We start from the raw sequence: 19,367 nt of genomic DNA, 5'->3' as shown, positions 1-19,367 counted from the left end.
ACACTTGGCAGTAGGTCCCGGGGAGGAATAATGCCCATGGAAGTAAGAGCTCCTACTTCCAAAGGGGCAAGTCAGCGGGAGAAGCCACTTGGCCTATCCGGCCAAGAGTCACTGTTCCCCGGCTACACTTGGCAGTAGGTCCCGGGGAGGAATAATGACCATGGAAGTAAGAGCTCCTACTTCCAAAGGGGCAAGTCAGCGGGAGAAGCCACTTGGCCTATGCGGCCAAGAGTCACTGTTCCCCGGCCACACTTGGCAGTAGGTCCCGGGAGGAATAATGCCCATGGAAGTAAGAGCTCCTACTTCCAAAGGGGCAAGTCAGCGGGAGAAGCCACTTGGCCTATCCGGCAAAGAGTCACTGTTCCCCGGCTACACTTGGCAGTAGGTCCCGGGGAGGAATAATGACCATGGAAGTAAGAGCTCCTACTTCCAAAGGGGCAAGTCAGCGGGAGAAGCCACTTGGCCTATCCGGCCAAGAGTCACTGTTCCCCGGCCACACTTGGCAGTAGGTCCCGGGGAGGGAATAATGCCCATGGAAGTAAGAGCTCCTACTTCCAAAGGGGCAAGTCAGCGGGAGAAGCCACTTGGCCTATCCGGCCAAGAGTCACTGTTCCCCGGCCACACTTGGCAGTAGGTCCCGGGGAGGAATAATGCCCATGGAAGTAGGAGCTCCTACTTCCAAAGGGCAAGTCAGCGGGAGAAGCCACTTGGCCTACCCGGCCAAGAGTCACTGTTCCCCGGCCACACTTGGCAGTAGGTCCCGGGAGGAATAATGCCCATGGAAGTAGGAGCTCCTACTTCCAAAGGGGCAAGTCAGCGGGAGAAGCCACTTGGCCTATCCGGCCAAGAGTCACTGTCCCCGGCCACACTTGGCAGTAGGTCCCGGGAGGAATAATGCCCATGGAAGTAGGAGCTCCTACTTCCAAAGGGGCAAGTCAGCGGGAGAAGCCACTTCGCCTACCCGGCCAAGTGTCACTGTCCCCCGGCCAGACTTGGCGGCAAGTCCCGGGGAGGAATAATGCCCATGGAAGTAGGAGCTCACTTGGCTCTAAGTCTCGAGAGGTATAATGCCCATGGAAGTAAGAGCTCCTACTTCCAAAGGGGCAAGTCAGCGGGAGAAGCCACTTCGCCTACCCGGCCAAGTGTCACTGTCCCCCGGCCAGACTTGGCGGCAAGTCCCGGGGAGGAATAATGCCCATGGAAGTAGGAGCTCCTACTTCCGAAGGGGCAAGTCAGCGGGAGAAGCCACTTCGCCTACCCGGCCAAGTGTCACTGTCCCCCGGCCAGACTTGGCGGCAAGTCCCGGGGAGGAATAATGCCCATGGAAGTAGGAGCTCACTTGGCTCTAAGTCTTCGAGAGGTATAATGCCCATGGAAGTAAGAGCTCCTACTTCCAAAGGGGCAAGTCAGCGGGAGAAGCCACTTCGCCTACCCGGCCAAGTGTCACTGTCCCCCGGCCAGACTTGGCGGCAAGTCCCGGGGAGGAATAATGCCCATGGAAGTAGGAGCTCCTACTTCCAAAGGGGCAAGTCAGCGGGAGAAGCCACTTGGCCTATCCGGCCAAGAGTCACTGTTCCCCGGCCACACTTGGCAGGAGGTCCGGGGGAGGAATAATGCCCATGGAAGTAGGAGCTCCTACTTCCAAAGGGGCAAGTCAGCGGAGAAGCCACTTGGCCTATCCGGCCAAGAGTCACTGTTCCCCGGCCACACTTGGCAGTAGGTCCCGGGGAGGAATAATGCCCATGGAAGTAGGAGCTCCTACTTCCAAAGGGGCAAGTCAGCGGGAGAAGCCACTTGGCCTAACCGGCCAAGAGTCACTGTTCCCCGGCCACACTTGGCAGTAGGTCCCGGGGAGGAATAATGCCCATGGAAGTAGGAGCTCCTACTTCCAAAGGGGCAAGTCAGCGGGAGAAGCCACTTGGCCTATCCGGCCAAGAGTCACTGTTCCCCGGCCACACTTGGCAGTAGGTCCCGGGGAGGAATAATGCCCATGGAAGTAGGAGCTCCTACACCCAAAGGGGCAAGTCAGCGGGAGAAGCCACTTGGCCTAACCGGCCAAGAGTCACTGTTCCCCGGCCACACTTGGCAGTAGGTCCCGGGGAGGAATAATGCCCATGGAAGTAGGAGCTCCTACTTCCAAAGGGGCAAGTCAGCGGGAGAAGCCACTTGGCCTATCCGGCCACATGTCACTGTTCCCGGCCACACTTGGCAGTAGGTCCCGGGGAGGAATAATGCCCATGGAAGTAGGAGCTCCTACTTCCAAAGGGGCAAGTCAGCGGGAGAAGCCACTAGTTCTATCCGGCCAAGAGTCACTGTTCCCCGGCCACACTTGGCAGTAGGTCCCGGGGAGGAATAATGCCCATGGAAGTAGGAGCTCACTTGGCTCTAAGTCTTCGAGAGGTATAATGCCCATGGAAGTAAGAGCTCCTACTTCCAAAGGGGCAAGTCAGCGGGAGAAGCCACTTCGCCTACCCGGCCAAGTGTCACTGTCCCCCGGCCAGACTTGGCGGCAAGTCCCGGGGAGGAATAATGCCCATGGAAGTAGGAGCTCCTACTTCCAAAGGGGCAAGTCAGCGGGAGAAGCCACTTCGCCTACCCGGCCAAGTGTCACTGTCCCCCGGCCAGACTTGGCGGCAAGTCCCGGGGAGGAATAATGCCCATGGAAGTAGGAGCTCCTCCTTCCAAAGGGGCAAGTCAGCGGGAGAAGCCACTTCGCCTACCCGGCCAAGTGTCACTGTCCCCCGGCCAGACTTGGCGGCAAGTCCCGGGGAGGAATAATGCCCATGGAAGTAGGAGCTCACTTGGCTCTAAGTCTTCGAGAGGTATAATGCCCATGGAAGTAAGAGCTCCTACTTCCAAAGGGGCAAGTCAGCGGGAGAAGCCACTTCGCCTACCCGGCCAAGTGTCACTGTCCCCCGGCCAGACTTGGCGGCAAGTCCCGGGGAGGAATAATGCCCATGGAAGTAGGAGCTCCTACTTCCAAAGGGGCAAGTCAGCGGGAGAAGCCACTTCGCCTACCCGGCCAAGTGTCACTGTCCCCCGGCCAGACTTGGCGGCAAGTCCCGGGGAGGAATAATGCCCATGGAAGTAGGAGCTCCTCCTTCCAAAGGGGCAAGTCAGCGGGAGAAGCCACTTCGCCTACCCGGCCAAGTGTCACTGTCCCCCGGCCAGACTTGGCGGCAAGTCCCGGGGAGGAATAATGCCCATGGAAGTAGGAGCTCCTACTTCCAAAGGGGCAAGTCAGCGGGAGAAGCCACTTCGCCTACCCGGCCAAGTGTCACTGTCCCCCGGCCAGACTTGGCGGCAAGTCCCGGGGAGGAATAATGCCCATGGAAGTAGGAGCTCCTACTTCCAAAGGGGCAAGTCAGCGGGAGAAGCCACTTCGCCTACCCGGCCAAGTGTCACTGTCCCCCGGCCAGACTTGGCGGCAAGTCCCGGGGAGGAATAATGCCCATGGAAGTAGGAGCTCCTACTTCCAAAGGGGCAAGTCAGCGGGAGAAGCCACTTCGCCTACCCGGCCAAGTGTCACTGTCCCCCGGCCAGACTTGGCGGCAAGTCCCGGGGAGGAATAATGCCCATGGAAGTAGGAGCTCACTTGGCTCTAAGTCTTCGAGAGGTATAATGCCCATGGAAGTAAGAGCTCCTACTTCCAAAGGGGCAAGTCAGCGGGAGAAGCCACTTCGCCTACCCGGCCAAGTGTCACTGTCCCCCGGCCAGACTTGGCGGCAAGTCCCGGGGAGGAATAATGCCCCATGGAGCTCGGGCAGACTAGAAGTAACCTCGTCTGCCCGCTGGAGGGCGCCCTTCCCGGAGCGGAGGGGACCCCCTTGGCCACAAAGTGCAAGCCGAGTTTGGAGCTCGAAACCCGGCCACGCTTGGTCGTAGGTCCCGGTGAGGAACATGGCCATGGAAGTCGGAGCTCAAACCTCCAAATTGACCTCAGCGGGAGCACTTGCTGAGGCTGCCCGGGCATGGGTTACTGTTCCCCGGGCACACTTGGTCGTAGGTCCAAGTGTGGAACGTGTCCATGGAAGTTGAAGTGAAGAGAACCGCGAAAGGGAGTTTTTGCGCGAAGCCGCGGCCGAGGAGGGCTCACCGATCCCGGCGTGATTTCTGCCAGGCCCGGTACCCAAACCGAACTCCGCATGGTGGCTGGATCCGCGACCCTGGAACCCTGGGCCGGGAGCCTAGGGGCGAGAGGGGCCCCATGGAGCTCGGGCAGACTAGAAGTACCCTCGTCTGCCCGCTGGAGGGCGCCCTTCCCGGAGCGGAGGGGACCCCCCAAGCGACCAAGTGCAAGCCGAGTTTGGAGCTCGAAACTCGGCCACACTTGGTAGTATGTCCCGGTGAGGAACATGCCCATGGAAGTAAGAGCTCAGCGGGAGCAGCCACTCAGGCTACCCGGGAATGTGTCACTGTCCCCCGGCCAAGACTTGGCGGCAGGTCCCGGGGAGGAATAGTGCTCATGGAAGTAGCTCAGCGGGAGCAGCCACTCAGGCTACCCGGGAATGTGTCACTGTCCCCCGGCCAGACTTGGCGGCAGGTCCCGGGGAGGAATAGTGCTCATGGAAGTAGCTCAGCGGGAGCAGCCACTCAGGCTACCCGGGAATGTGTCACTGTCCCTCGGCCACACTTGGTCGTTGATTCCTGATGAGGAACATGCCCATGGCACTAAAGAGTGCAGCGGGAGCAGCCGCTCAGGCTACCCGGGAATGTGTCACTGTCCCCCGGCCAGACTTGGCGGCAGGTCCCGGGGAGGAATAGTGCCCATGGAAGTCGGAGCTCCAACCTCCAAGTTGACCTCAGCGGGAGCAGCCGCTGAGGCTACCCGGGCATGGGTGACTGTTCCCCGGCCACACTTGGTCGGAGGTCCCGGTGTGGAACATGCCCATGGAAGTTGAAGGGAAGAGAACCGCGAAAGGGAGTTTGGAGGCTGAGCCGCGGCCGAGGAGGTCTCACCGATCCCGGCGTGATTCCAGCCAGGCCCGGTACCCTATACCGAACTCGACAGGGTGGCTGTATCCGGGACCCTGGAACCCTGGGCGGGGAGCCTAGGGGCGAGAGGGGCCCCATGGAGCTCGGGCAGACTAGAAGTACCCTCGTCTGCCCGCTGGAGGGCGCCCTTCCCGGAGCGGAGGGGACCCCCCAAGCGACCAAGTGCAAGCCGAGTTTGGAGCTCGAAACCCGGCCACACTTGGTAGTTGGTCCCGGTGAGGAACATGCCCATGGAAGTAAGAGCTCAGCGGGAGCAGCCACTCAGGCTACCCGGCAATGTGTCACTGTCCCCCGGCCAAGACTTGGCGGCAAGTCCCGGGGAGGAATAGTGCCCATGGAAGTAGCTCAGCGGGAGCAGCTGCTGAGGCTACCCGGGAATGTGTCACTGTCCCCCGGCCAGACTTGGCGGCAGGTCCCGGGGAGGAATAGTGCTCATGGAAGTAGCTCAGCGGGAGCAGCTGCTGAGGCTACCCGGGAATGTGTCACTGTCCCTGGGCCACACTTGGTCGTTGGTTCCTGATGAGGAACATGCCCATGGAAGTAAGAGTTCAGCGGGAGAAGCCGCTCAAGCTACCCGGGAATGTGTCACTGTCCCCCGGCCAGACTTGGCGGCAGGTCCCGGGGAGGAACAGTGCCCATGGAAGTCGGAGCTCCAACCTCCAAGTTGACCTCAGCGGGAGCACTTGCTGAGGCTACCCGGGCATGGGCGACTGTTCCCCGGCCACACTTGGTCGGAGGTCCCGGTGTGGAACATGCCCATGGAAGTTGAAGGGAAGAGAACCGCGAAAGGGAGTCTGGAGGCTGAGCCGCGGCCGAGGAGGTCTCACCGATCCCGGCGTGATTCCAGCCAGGCCCGGTACCCTATACCGAACTCGACAGGGTGGCTGTATCCGGGACCCTGGAACCCTGGGCGGGGAGCCTAGGGGCGAGAGGGGCCCCATGGAGCTCGGGCAGACTAGAAGTACCCTCGTCTGCCCGCTGGAGGGCGCCCTTCCCGGAGCGGAGGGGACCCCCCAAGCGACCAAGTGCAAGCCGAGTTTGGAGCTCGAAACCCGGCCACACTTGGTAGTATGTCCCGGTGAGGAACATGCCCATGGAAGTAAGAGCTCAGCGGGAGCAGCCACTCAGGCTACCCGGGAATGTGTCACTGTCCCCCGGCCAAGACTTGGCGGCAAGTCCCGGGGAGGAATAGTTCCCATGGAAGTAGCTCAGCGGGAGCAGCTGCTGAGGCTACCCGGGAATGTGTCACTGTCCCCCGGCCAGACTTGGCGGCAGGTCCCGGGGAGGAATAGTGCTCATGGAAGTAGCTCAGCGGGAGCAGCTGCTGAGGCTACCCGGGAATGTGTCACTGTCCCTGGGCCACACTTGGTCGTTGGTTCCTGATGAGGAACATGCCCATGGAAGTAAGAGTTCAGCGGGAGAAGCCGCTCAAGCTACCCGGGAATGTGTCACTGTCCCCCGGCCAGACTTGGCGGCAGGTCCCGGGGAGGAACAGTGCCCATGGAAGTCGGAGCTCCAACCTCCAAGTTGACCTCAGCGGGAGCACTTGCTGAGGCTACCCGGGCATGGGCGACTGTTCCCCGGCCACACTTGGTCGGAGGTCCCGGTGTGGAACATGCCCATGGAAGTTGAAGGGAAGAGAACCGCGAAAGGGAGTTTGGAGGCTGAGCCGCGGCCGAGGAGGTCTCACCGATCCCGGCGTGATTCCAGCCAGGCCCGGTACCCTATACCGAACTCGACAGGGTGGCTGTATCCGGGACCCTGGAACCCTGGGCGGGGAGCCTAGGGGCGAGAGGGGCCCCATGGAGCTCGGGCAGACTAGAAGTACCCTCGTCTGCCCGCTGGAGGGCGCCCTTCCCGGAGCGGAGGGGACCCCCCAAGCGACCAAGTGCAAGCCGAGTTTGGAGCTCGAAACCCGGCCACACTTGGTAGTTGGTCCCGGTGAGGAACATGCCCATGGAAGTAAGAGCTCAGCGGGAGCAGCCACTCAGGCTACCCGGCAATGTGTCACTGTCCCCCGGCCAAGACTTGGCGGCAAGTCCCGGGGAGGAATAGTGCCCATGGAAGTAGCTCAGCGGGAGCAGCTGCTGAGGCTACCCGGGAATGTGTCACTGTCCCCCGGCCAGACTTGGCGGCAGGTCCCGGGGAGGAATAGTGCTCATGGAAGTAGCTCAGCGGGAGCAGCTGCTGAGGCTACCCGGGAATGTGTCACTGTCCCTGGGCCACACTTGGTCGTTGGTTCCTGATGAGGAACATGCCCATGGAAGTAAGAGTTCAGCGGGAGAAGCCGCTCAAGCTACCCGGGAATGTGTCACTGTCCCCCGGCCAGACTTGGCGGCAGGTCCCGGGGAGGAACAGTGCCCATGGAAGTCGGAGCTCCAACCTCCAAGTTGACCTCAGCGGGAGCACTTGCTGAGGCTACCCGGGCATGGGCGACTGTTCCCCGGCCACACTTGGTCGGAGGTCCCGGTGTGGAACATGCCCATGGAAGTTGAAGGGAAGGAACCGCGAAAGGGAGTCTGGAGGCTGAGCCGCGGCCGAGGAGGTCTCACCGATCCCGGCGTGATTCCAGCCAGGCCCGGTACCCTATACCGAACTCGACAGGGTGGCTGTATCCGGGACCCTGGAACCCTGGGCGGGGAGCCTAGGGGCGAGAGGGGCCCCATGGAGCTCGGGCAGACTAGAAGTACCCTCGTCTGCCCGCTGGAGGGCGCCCTTCCCGGAGCGGAGGGGACCCCCCAAGCGACCAAGTGCAAGCCGAGTTTGGAGCTCGAAACCCGGCCACACTTGGTAGTTGGTCCCGGTGAGGAACATGCCCATGGAAGTAAGAGCTCAGCGGGAGCAGCCACTCAGGCTACCCGGCAATGTGTCACTGTCCCCCGGCCAAGACTTGGCGGCAAGTCCCGGGGAGGAATAGTGCCCATGGAAGTAGCTCAGCGGGAGCAGCTGCTGAGGCTACCCGGGAATGTGTCACTGTCCCTGGGCCACACTTGGTCGTTGGTTCCTGATGAGGAACATGCCCATGGAAGTAAGAGTTCAGCGGGAGAAGCCGCTCAAGCTACCCGGGAATGTGTCACTGTCCCCCGGCCAGACTTGGCGGCAGGTCCCGGGGAGGAACAGTGCCCATGGAAGTCGGAGCTCCAACCTCCAAGTTGACCTCAGCGGGAGCACTTGCTGAGGCTACCCGGGCATGGGCGACTGTTCCCCGGCCACACTTGGTCGGAGGTCCCGGTGTGGAACATGCCCATGGAAGTTGAAGGGAAGAGAACCGCGAAAGGGAGTTTGGAGGCTGAGCCGCGGCCGAGGAGGTCTCACCGATCCCGGCGTGATTCCAGCCAGGCCCGGTACCCTATACCGAACTCGACAGGGTGGCTGTATCCGGGACCCTGGAACCCTGGGCGGGGAGCCTAGGGGCGAGAGGGGCCCCATGGAGCTCGGGCAGACTAGAAGTACCCTCGTCTGCCCGCTGGAGGGCGCCCTTCCCGGAGCGGAGGGGACCCCCCAAGCGACCAAGTGCAAGCCGAGTTTGGAGCTCGAAACCCGGCCACACTTGGTAGTATGTCCCGGTGAGGAACATGCCCATGGAAGTGAGAGCTCAGCGGGAGCAGCCACTCAGGCTACCCGGGAATGTGTCACTGTCCCCCGGCCAAGACTTGGCGGCAAGTCCCGGGGAGGAATAGTGCCCATGGAAGTAGCTCAGCGGGAGCAGCCACTCAGGCTACCCGGGAATGTGTCACTGTCCCCCGGCCAAGACTTGGCGGCAAGTCCCGGGGAGGAATAGTGCCCATGGAAGTAGCTCAGCGGGAGCAGCCACTCAGGCTACCCGGGAATGTGTCACTGTCCCTCGGCCACACTTGGTCGTAGGTCCCGGTGAGGAACATGCCCATGGAAGTCGGAGCTCCAACCTCCAACCGGGTGAAGCCTCCGAGAGCTAGCCGGGAATAGGGCGCCAATCCCGGCTACCGCCCTCCAGGCTTGCCCCGGTCGAAAGACCTACGTCCTCGCACCAGCACAAGCGCAAAAATTTTCTAAGTGTGGGAGAACCGAGGACCCGCCCGGTGGCACTCTGCCTCTCGCTGCCGCCCTCCTGGAAGCGTCCTCGGTCACTGTGTGTGCGGCAGATATCAGAGCTCCGGAAAGGTGAAAAAGAACCGGTAAGAGGGCGAATCCGGCAGCTCCCTGCCGGGCGAGGACCACCGCGAGCGGCGGGGACGTCAGACGGGAGACGCGCGGCGGACCTTCCGTCGGAGTGCCTGGGATTTTGACCTCGGAGAAGTTCGAAAAAATTATGCGGTCGGAGCTGTCTGCCCCGGCCGGGGAAGGCTCACCGCCGGCGGCTGCCAACCCCTGGCTTGCCCGCTGGATGCCCTTTCGGAGGCTGCTGAAAAAGAACTGTCAGGCGGGCACCTCTCGGAAGAACCGCAGACCAAAACGACCGGTAAAAATTTTGGGCGATCCGACACGTAGTGCACCTTCGGCGGCAGAGAAAAGCAGCAAAAATACCGGTCAGAGAAGGGGAGTTTTGGTCGACTCTGCCAGGTTTTTGCACTAAGTCAGATCCGTAATGCCAGCGGGACTGAGTCGCTTTTGCGTGCCGTGGTCCTGGAGGCCTGCTCGGACAGAGCGGTCCTTCGGGTCCCGCGGGAAGGGGCATTTCATGTTCCTCTGCGGGAGGTGATCCATTTTCTGCGGGAAATGGCGAGCCCCTTCGGCTACAAGAGTGTGTAGGTCCCGCTCAACAGTCTACGTCCTTAACCATCGGGGACTTTGTAGATTTTGCCCAAAATCGCTCTCCGCAGAACAGAGCGTGAGGTCTCCGCGGCGGAGGCCGGAAAAGGTGCGAGGTGAGCGGCATGGTATGACTGGGCTCGTGCCGCTCACTGCTACCCGGAGCGTGGCGCCCTCCGGGTAAAAGGCTAGCCGGGGCGAGTAGGTGGGATGACGGGCGCATAAGCAACGCCGTCCCCGCCGTACAAGGTGCCGGTGGCCTGGCGAACCACCGGCGTAAGGCTAGCCAGGGCGGACCGCGGGGCAGAGGGCGCATAAGCCACGCTCTCTCTCCATCCCACCAGCACAAGCGAAATATTTTCAAAGTGTGGGAGAACCGGCTTCCCGACCGGTGGCACTCTGCCTCTCGCTGCCGCCCTCCTGGAAGCGTCCTCGGTCACTCGGAGTACGGCAGATTTAAGAGCTCCGGAATGGTGAAAAAGAACCGGAGAGAGGGCGACTCCGGCTTCTCTCTGCCGGGCGAGGACCACCGCAGGCGGCGGGGACGTCTGACAGGAGACGGCGCTGCGGGCAGGCTTTAAAAGTGCATGGGGTTTTGGCCTCGGCAAAAGTCGAAAAAATTATGCGGTCGGAGCTGTCTGCCCCGGCCGGGGAAGGCTCACCGCCGGCGGCTGCCAACCCCTGGCTTGCCCGCTGGATGCCCTTTCGGAGGCTTCTGAAAAAGAACTGTCAGGCGGGCACCTCTCGGAAGAACCGCAGACCAAAACGACCGGTAAAAATTTTGGGCGATCCGACCCGTAGTGCACCTTCGGCGGCAGAGAAAAGCAACAAAAATACCGGTCAGAGAAGGGGAGTTTTGGTCGACTCTGCCAGGTTTTTGCACTAAGTCAGATCCGTAATGCCAGCGGGACTGAGTCGCTTTTGCGTGCCGTGGTCCTGGAGGCCTGCTCGGACAGAGCGGTCCTGCGGGTCCCGCGGGAAGGGGCATTTCATGTTCCTCTGCGGGAGGTGATCCATTTTCTGCGGGAAATGGCGAGCCCCTTCGGCTACAAGAGTGTGTAGGTCCCGCTGAACAGTCTACGTCCTTAACCATCGGGGACTTTGTAGATTTTGCCCAAAATCGCTCTCCGCAGAACAGAGCGTGAGGTCTCCGCGGCGGAGGCCGGAAAAGGTGCGAGGTGAGCGGCATGGTATGACTGGGCTCGTGCCGCTCACTGCTACCCGGAGCGTGGCGCCCTCCGGGTAAAAGGCTAGCCGGGGCGAGTAGGTGGGATGACGGGCGCATAAGCAACGCCGTCCCCGCCGTACAAGGTGCCGGTGGCCTGGCGAACCACCGGCGTAAGGCTAGCCAAGGGCGTACCGCGGGGCAGAGGGCGCATAAGCCACGCTCTCTCTCCATCCCACCAGCACAAGCGAAAAATTTTCAAAGTGTGGGAGAACCGGCTTCCCGACCGGTTGCACTCTGCCTCTCGCTGCCGCCCTCCTGGAAGCGTCCTCGGTCACTCGGAGTATGGCAGATTTAAGAGCTCCGGAATGGTGAAAAAGAACCGGAGAGAGGGCGACTCCGGCTTCTCTCTGCCGGGCGAGGACCACCGCAGGCGGCGGGGACGTCTGACAGGAGACGGCGCTGCGGGCAGGCTTTAAAAGTGCATGGGGTTTTGGCCTCGGCGAAAGTCGAAAAAATTATGCGGTCGGAGCTGTCTGCCCCGGCCGGGGAAGGCTCACCGCCGGCGGCTGCCAACCCCTGGCTTGCCCGCTGGATGGCCTTTCGGAGGCTGCTGAAAAAGAACTGTCAGGCGGGCACCTCTCGGAAGAACCGCAGACCAAAACGACCGGTAAAAATTTTGGGCGATCCGACCCGTAGTGCACCTTCGGCGGCAGAGAAAAGCAACAAAAATACCGGTCAGAGAAGGGGAGTTTTGGTCGACTCTGCCAGGTTTTTGCACTAAGTCAGATCCGTAATGCCAGCGGGACTGAGTCGCTCTTGCGTGCCGTGGTCCTGGAAGCCTGCTCGGACAGAGTGGTCCTTCGGGTCCCGCGGGAAGGGGCATTTCATGTTCCTCTGCGGGAGGTGGTCCATTTTCTGCGGGAAATGGCGAGCCCCTTCGGCTGCAAGAGTGTGTAGGTCCCGCTCAACAGTCTACGTCCTTAACCATCGGGGACTTTGTAGATTTTGGTCAAGATCGCCCCCCGCATGTCCTAGCGGGAGGTCTCCGCGGCGGAGGCCGGAAAAGGTGCGAGGTGAGCGGCATGGTATGACTGGGCTCGTGCCGCTCACTGCTACCCGGAGCGTGGCGCCCTCCGGGTAAAAGGCTAGCCGGGGCGAGTAGGTGGGATGACGGGCGCATAAGCAACGCCGTCCCCGCCGTACAAGGTGCCGGTGGCCTGGCGAACCACCGGCGTAAGGCTAGCCAAGGGCGTACCGCGGGGCAGAGGGCGCATAAGCCACGCTCTCTCTCCATCCCACCAGCACAAGCGAAAAATTTTCAAAGTGTGGGAGAACCGGCTTCCCGACCAGTTGCACTCTGCCTCTCGCTGCCGCCCTCCTGGAAGCGTCCTCGGTCACTCGGAGTATGGCAGATTTAAGAGCTCCGGAATGGTGAAAAAGAACCGGAGAGAGGGCGACTCCGGCTTCTCTCTGCCGGGCGAGGACCACCGCAGGCGGCGGGGACGTCTGACAGGAGACGGCGCTGCGGGCAGGCTTTAAAAGTGCAAGGGGTTTTGGCCTCGGCGAAAGTCGAAAAAATTATGCGGTCGGAGCTGTCTGCCCCGGCCGGGGAAGGCTCACCGCCGGCGGCTGCCAACCCCTGGCTTGCCCGCTGGATGGCCTTTCGGAGGCTGCTGAAAAAGAACTGTCAGGCGGGCACCTCTCGGAAGAACCGCAGACCAAAACGACCGGTAAAAATTTTGGGCGATCCGACCCGTAGTGCACCTTCGGCGGCAGAGAAAAGCAACAAAAATACCGGTCAGAGAAGGGGAGTTTTGGTCGACTCTGCCAGGTTTTTGCACTAAGTCAGATCCGTAATGCCAGCGGGACTGAGTCGCTCTTGCGTGCCGTGGTCCTGGAAGCCTGCTCGGACAGAGTGGTCCTTCGGGTCCCGCGGGAAGGGGCATTTCATGTTCCTCTGCGGGAGGTGGTCCATTTTCTGCGGGAAATGGCGAGCCCCTTCGGCTGCAAGAGTGTGTAGGTCCCGCTCAACAGTCTACGTCCTTAACCATCGGGGACTTTGTAGATTTTGGTCAAGATCGCCCCCCGCATGTCCTAGCGGGAGGTCTCCGCGGCGGAGGCCGGAAAAGGTGCGAGGTGAGCGGCATGGTATGACTGGGCTCGTGCCGCTCACTGCTACCCGGAGCGTGGCGCCCTCCGGGTAAAAGGCTAGCCGGGGCGAGTAGGTGGGTTGACGGGCGCATAAGCCACGCCGTCCCCGCCGTACAAGGTGCCGGTGGCCTGGCGAACCACCGGCGTAAGGCTAGCCAAGGGCGTACCGCGGGGCAGAGGGCGCATAAGCCACGCTCTCTCTCCATCCCACCAGCACAAGCGAAAAATTTTCAAAGTGTGGGAGAACCGGCTTCCCGACCGGTGGCACTCTGCCTCTCGCTGCCGTCCTCCTGGAAGCGTCCTCGGTCACTCGGAGTACGGCAGATTTCAGACCTCCGGAATGGTGAAAAAGAACCGGAGAGAGGGCGACTCCGGCTTCTCTCTGCCGGGCGAGGACCACCGCAGGCGGCGGGGACGTCTGACAGGAGACGGCGCTGCGGGCAGGCTTTAAAAGTGCATGGGGTTTTGGCCTCGGCAAAAGTCGAAAAAATTATGCGGTCGGAGCTGTCTGCCCCGGCCGGGGAAGGCTCACCGCCGGCGGCTGCCAACTCATGGCTTGCCCGCTGGATGGCCTTTCGGAGGCTTCTGAAAAAGAACTGTCAGGCGGGCACCTCTCGGAAGAACCGCAGACCAAAACGACCGGTAAAAATTTTGGGCGATCCGACCCGTAGTGCACCTTCGGCGGCAGAGAAAAGCAACAAAAATACCGGTCAGAGAAGGGGAGTTTTGGTCGACTCTGCCAGGTTTTTGCACTAAGTCAGATCCGTAATGCCAGCGGGACTGAGTCGCTTTTGCGTGCCGTGGTCCTGGAGGCCTGCTCGGACAGGGCGGTCCTTTCGGGTCCCGCGGGAAGGGGCATTTCATGTTCCTCTGCGGGAGGTGGTCCATTTTCTGCGGGAAATGGCGAGCCCCTTCGGCTGCAAGAGTGTGTAGGTCCCGCTCAACAGTCTACGTCCTTAACCATCGGGGACTTTGTAGATTTTGGTCAAGATCGCCCCCCGCATGTCCTAGCGGGAGGTCTCCGCGGCGGAGGCCGGAAAAGGTGCGAGGTGAGCGGCATGGTATGACTGGGCTCGTGCCGCTCACTGCTACCCGGAGCGTGGCGCCCTCCGGGTAAAAGGCTAGCCGGGGCGAGCAGGTGGGTTGACGGGCGCATAAGCCACGCCGTCCCCGCCGTACAAGGTGCCGGTGGCCTGGCGAACCACCGGCGTAAGGCTAGACAGGGCGGACCGCGGGGCAGAGGGCGCATAAGCCACGCCGTCCCCGCTGTACAAGGTGCCGGTGGCCTGGCGAACCACCGGCGTAAGGCTAGCCAAGGGCGTACCGCGGGGCAGAGGGCGCATAAGCCACGCTCTCTCTCCATCCCACCAGAACAAGCGAAAAATTTTCAAAGTGTGGGAGAACCGGGGACCCGACCGGTGGCACTCTGCCTCTCGCTGCCGCCCTCCTGGAAGCGTCCTCGGTCACTCGGTGTCCGGCAGATTTCAGAGCTCCGGAATGGTGAAAAAGAACCGGTGAGAGGGCGAAACCGGCTTCTCTCTGCCGGGCGAGGACCACCGCAGGCGGCAAGGGACGTCTGCCAGGAGACGGCGCTGCGGGCAGGCTTTAAAAGTGCATGGGGTTTTGGCCTCGGCGAAAGTCGAAAAAAATTTGCGGTCGGAGCTGTCTGCCCCGGCCGGGGAAGGCTCACCGCCGGCGGCTGCCAACCCCTGGCTTGCCCGCTGGATGCCCTTTCGGAGGCTGCTGAAAAAGAACTGTCAGGCGGGCACCTCTCGGAAGAACCGCAGACCAAAACGACCGGTAAAAATTTTGGGCGATCCGACCCTCAGTGCACCTTCGGCGGCAGAGAAAAGCAACAAAAACACCGGTCAAAGAAGGGAGGTTTTGGTCGACTCTGCCTGGTTTTTGCACAAAGTCAGATCCGTAATGCCAGCGGGACTGAGTCGCTTTTGCGTGCCGTGGTCCTGGAGGCCTGCTCGGACAGAGCGGTCCTTCGGGTCCCGCGGGAAGGGGCATTTCATGTTCCTCTGCGGGAGGTGGTCCATTTTCTGCGGGAAATGGCGAGCCCCATCGGCTACAAGAGTGTGTAGGTCCCGCTCAACAGTCTACGTCCTTAACCATCGGGGACTTTGTAGATTTTGGCAGAAATCGCCCCCCGCAGGTCCTAGCGGGAGGTCTCCGCGGCGGAGGCCGGAGAGGGCGCGAGGTGAGCGGCATGGTATGACTGGGTTCGTGCCGCTCACTGGTACCCGGAGCGTGGCGCCCTCCGGGTAAAAGGCTAGCCGGGGCGAGTAGGTGGGTTGACGGGCGCATAAGCCACGCCGTCCCCGCCGTACAAGGTGCCGGTGGCCTGGCGAACCACCGGCGTAAGGCCAGCCAGGGCGGACCGCGGGGCAGAGGGCGCATAAGCCACGCTCTCTCTCCATCCCACCAGAACAAGCGAAAAATTTTCAAAGTGTGGGAGAACCGGCGACCCGACCGGTGGCACTCTGCCTCTCGCTGCCGCCCTCCTGGAAGCGTCCTCGGTCACTCGGTGTCCGGCAGATTTCAGAGCTCCGGAATGGTGAAAAAGAACCGGAGAGGGGGCGACTCCGGCTTCTCTCTGCCGGGCGAGGACCACCGCAGGCGGCAAGGGACGTCTGACAGGAGACGGCGCTGCGGGCAGGCTTTAAAAGTGCATGGGGTTTTGGCCTCGGCGAAAGTCGAAAAAATTTTGCGGTCGGAGCCGTCTGCCCCGGCCGGGGAAGGCTCACCGCCGGCGGCTGCCAACCCCTGGCTTGCCCGCTGGATGGCCTTTCGGAGGCTGCTGAAAAAGAACTGTCAGGCGGGCACCTCTCGGAAGAACCGCAGACCAAAACGACCGGTAAAAATTTTGGGCGATCCGACCCTCAGTGCACCTTCGGCGGCAGAGAAAAGCATCAAAAATACCGGTCAAAGAAGCGAGGTTTTGGTCGACTCTGCCAGGTTTTTGCACAAAGTGTTGGCATCGTGCGGCGTCGCGCTTTGCCGTACCGTATCCCCAATGGAGCGGCGCCCGGCGGGGTAGGCTAGCCATGTGAGGTCGAGGGCGGGAGGACGGGACGTAAGCCAGGCCGTTCTCCACAAGAAATTCCGGACGCGGAGACCCCTTCTCCGCCCTACGGTCCCCAATGGGGTGGCGCCCGGCGGGTGAGGCTAGCCATGGGAGGACGGGACGTAAGCCAGGCCGTTCTCCACAAGAAATTCCGTACGCGGAGACCCCTTCTCCGCCCTACGGTCCCCAATGGGGTGGCGCCCGGCGGGTGAGGCTAGCCATGTGAGGTCGAGGGCGGGAGGACGGGACGTAAGCCAGGCCGTTCTCCACAAGTAAATTCCGGACGCGGAGACCCCTTCTCCGCCCTACGGTCCCCAATGGGGTGGCGCCCGGCGGGTGAGGCTAGCCGTGTGAGGTCGAGGGCGGGAGGACGGGACGTAAGCCAGGCCGTTCTCCACAAGTAAATTCCGGACGCGGAGACCCCTTCTCCGCCCTACGGTCCCCAATGGGGTGGCGCCCGGCGGGTGAGGCTAGCCATGTGAGGTCGAGGGCGGGAGGACGGGACGTAAGCCAGGCCGTTCTCCACAAGTAAATTCCGGACGCGGAGACCCCTTCTCCGCCCTACGGTCCCCAATGGGGTGGCTCCCGGCGGGTGAGGCTAGCCATGTGAGGTCGAGGGCGGGAGGACGGGACGCAAGCCAGGCCGTTCTCCACAAACTCCCAGCGGTAGAGTCTCGGCTCTCCGCTCTTTTGATCGATCTGACACAGCGCGATCCGGCGGGGCAGGGCACTTTGCTCGGTCAGGGGTATTGGCCCCGGCCGGTTTATGGTAAAGCGTTCCTTAGCCTCAGTCTTGGTCGCGCATCAATCCCCCGCTCCCCGTGAGCGGCTGTGGTCCTCTGCCTAAGGTTGTGTAGCGCGGTGCCAGTGTGGTCCTCGCACGGCCCCGCTCCTGCCACAGCGGTAGGACTCTCTGCTTCGGCTGAGGTTTGCTACGAAGCGTATGGAACGGGCGTACTCCACCGTACCGTGGGTGGGGGGCGGCGGCGGCGGCGGCAGCGTCCAGCGCGGAGCTCCGGCTCCCGCGGCAGCGCCTCGCCTAGTGTCCCTCGGGCAAGTCCAATCGCCCCCCGCCCGGTCGGAGAGCGCAGACACACCTCTGTGTCCACGGTTTATTTCCGCAGCACGAAAAGGGACGGCTCCCGCCTGCTCCTCGCGGCGGCGACGAGGCTTAGACCCACCGTGGCGTATCCGCGGTAGGTATGCTCGTCGGTCGGAGGAGCGGTTGCGGTCGAGTGGTCCCCAGTGTACCCTGTTAGCGCTGCCCGCCTACGCCTGAAGAGCTGCGGACCGAGAAAAAGGTTCGCTCCGCTGCTGACGGCGAAGCGCGCGGCACGCCGCGGAAGAGGAGAGGGAGCGGTCGCCCCCGGGGCGGCTCCCCTCCGAGTCCGGCAGAAGCAGAGATTGTAGCGGAGGGGGGGGTTTCTAAATTCCCCGGGCGTGTTATCCCCAGCGGTAGCCTTTGAACTCTTCAACCGCAAGCACGATCGCACGTTCACAGCACCCGTCACTAGGAGCCGGGCCAGAGGCGGGCGGCAGACGAAACCGACATGAGCGCTTAAGGGTATTGCACCCCCGGCGCCCAGACCCTGGAAATTGAGTCTGCCCCCAAAGCCCACCCGCGTCCTCCTTGGCGCTCCCGGAGTACATGGTCGTAGATGGGCCATCGGTCGCTAATGCCAAACTGCGTCCCAGGGGTGCGTCCCCTCTGACCAACGGCAGACCCATCCCTCTCGCCAATCCGCGGATCCCCGCCAGGTCCCGAACAGGGCTCGTCCTTTAGCGTTTCAAATGCGCCCTCCCCGCCATACGAGGGGTTGAGGACCGTAGCCTTCCCTTACGAGAGGCACCAGGGGTGCGCCTGCTCGAGGGCCCGGCCGTGGGCGTAACGCTTGGGCCGCCCGGGGGAGTCGGTAGACCATGGGAGACCAACACTCGCACACGAACGTTGCCCGTGCTTTTGTGGAAGAGAGCTTCTTGCGAGGTTGTCGCTGCGGTGGCGCCCGGACAAACCCTATCCCTAAAACTTCTGGGGAATTGGCGTCTAAGCCTGCACCCTGCACGGTATCCCTGCACCCACGAAGGGGGCCGTGGAAGGCTTGGGGTCGCGCCGGCGAAACCGACCGGATGCCCGGGGTACTGAACCCCCGGGGTCCCACCCTGGAAATTGAGCCGTCCGACCCCGCCACGTCTTCCTAGTGCTCTCCTTGGCTCCCCCGCCTGTGGGCATCGTTAGGGGCTGCGGTCATCAGCGCCGGCTAAGCTTCGGCAACACGGCCGACCCACCCCTTCGGCGCCTGGGGGTGCCTGGTCCCAGTCCGGGCCGTTCCGTAGGGGCGGCTATCCCTTACATGAGGGACTCGGTGCGTCCGCTCGGGCTGCGGGGCTCCGGCTCCGACAGCCGGGGAGCTGGTTTTGACCGCGGGCCTCCACGGGAACCGGCAGGGACCGGACTAGGCGTCAAGCCGAAAATAACCCCGGCACCCTCTGCTTCCAAAGCGAGGGGACCTTTGGCCGAGCGGGGGCACCGGAAGCCGAACCGACCCCAACCCCTCTTCCTACCCCAGGGCTGGGCTGACCAATCCCCTGATCGGGTCTAAAATGGAAGAAGGGGATTCGAGGGAAGGGGCTGGCGGAAGGCAGTTGCCCGACGGAGTAGGCGAAGGCCAGGCCGTTTCCGAGTCCCGAGCAGAGGAGGGCGAACTCGGCTCTTCATCGACCGACGGCGAGGCGAGGGCGGTGGCTGCCGCGGGGAAGACTCCATTGCTCGTCAGCGCGCTAGGAGCGGGGCCGACTGGCTGCTCGGGGTATGGCATCCCCGGGGGCCCACCCTGGAAATCTTCGCTCCTCAGCCGCTGCAGGTTATAAGGTCCCGCCGCGCGTAAGCGCTCAACTCTCCGACCCACGGATGTCGAGCCCATGGTGAGCCGGCCGTTTCGTACGGGGAAAAGGGGTCCTCTGGCCCCACATCGATCGAGGGGGTTTAGATCCGCGGAGGCACGCACCGCGAGGCGAATCGCTGCTTTTCCCCAAGAGGTTAACCTTCAAACCACCGAGTAGGTTCGGGGCAGGGCCGACAGTCTGCACTGGGGTATTGCATCCCTGGTGGGGCGACCCTGGAAATCTCTGCCCCTTTCCACTCTTTCGGTTGGGCCTCTCGTCGGGGCGAGCGTAAGTCGGCAAGCAGACGTGGGAAGAGGCTTCTTACCGGTGACACTCCCTTCGTGAGAGAGGCAGGTACTCGCCCCGGAC

Source organism: Engystomops pustulosus, unplaced genomic scaffold (genome assembly GCF_040894005.1).
Source record: "Engystomops pustulosus unplaced genomic scaffold, aEngPut4.maternal MAT_SCAFFOLD_509, whole genome shotgun sequence".
NCBI classification, from domain to species: domain Eukaryota; kingdom Metazoa; phylum Chordata; class Amphibia; order Anura; family Leptodactylidae; genus Engystomops; species Engystomops pustulosus.
This window is presented reverse-complemented; position numbering follows the sequence as displayed.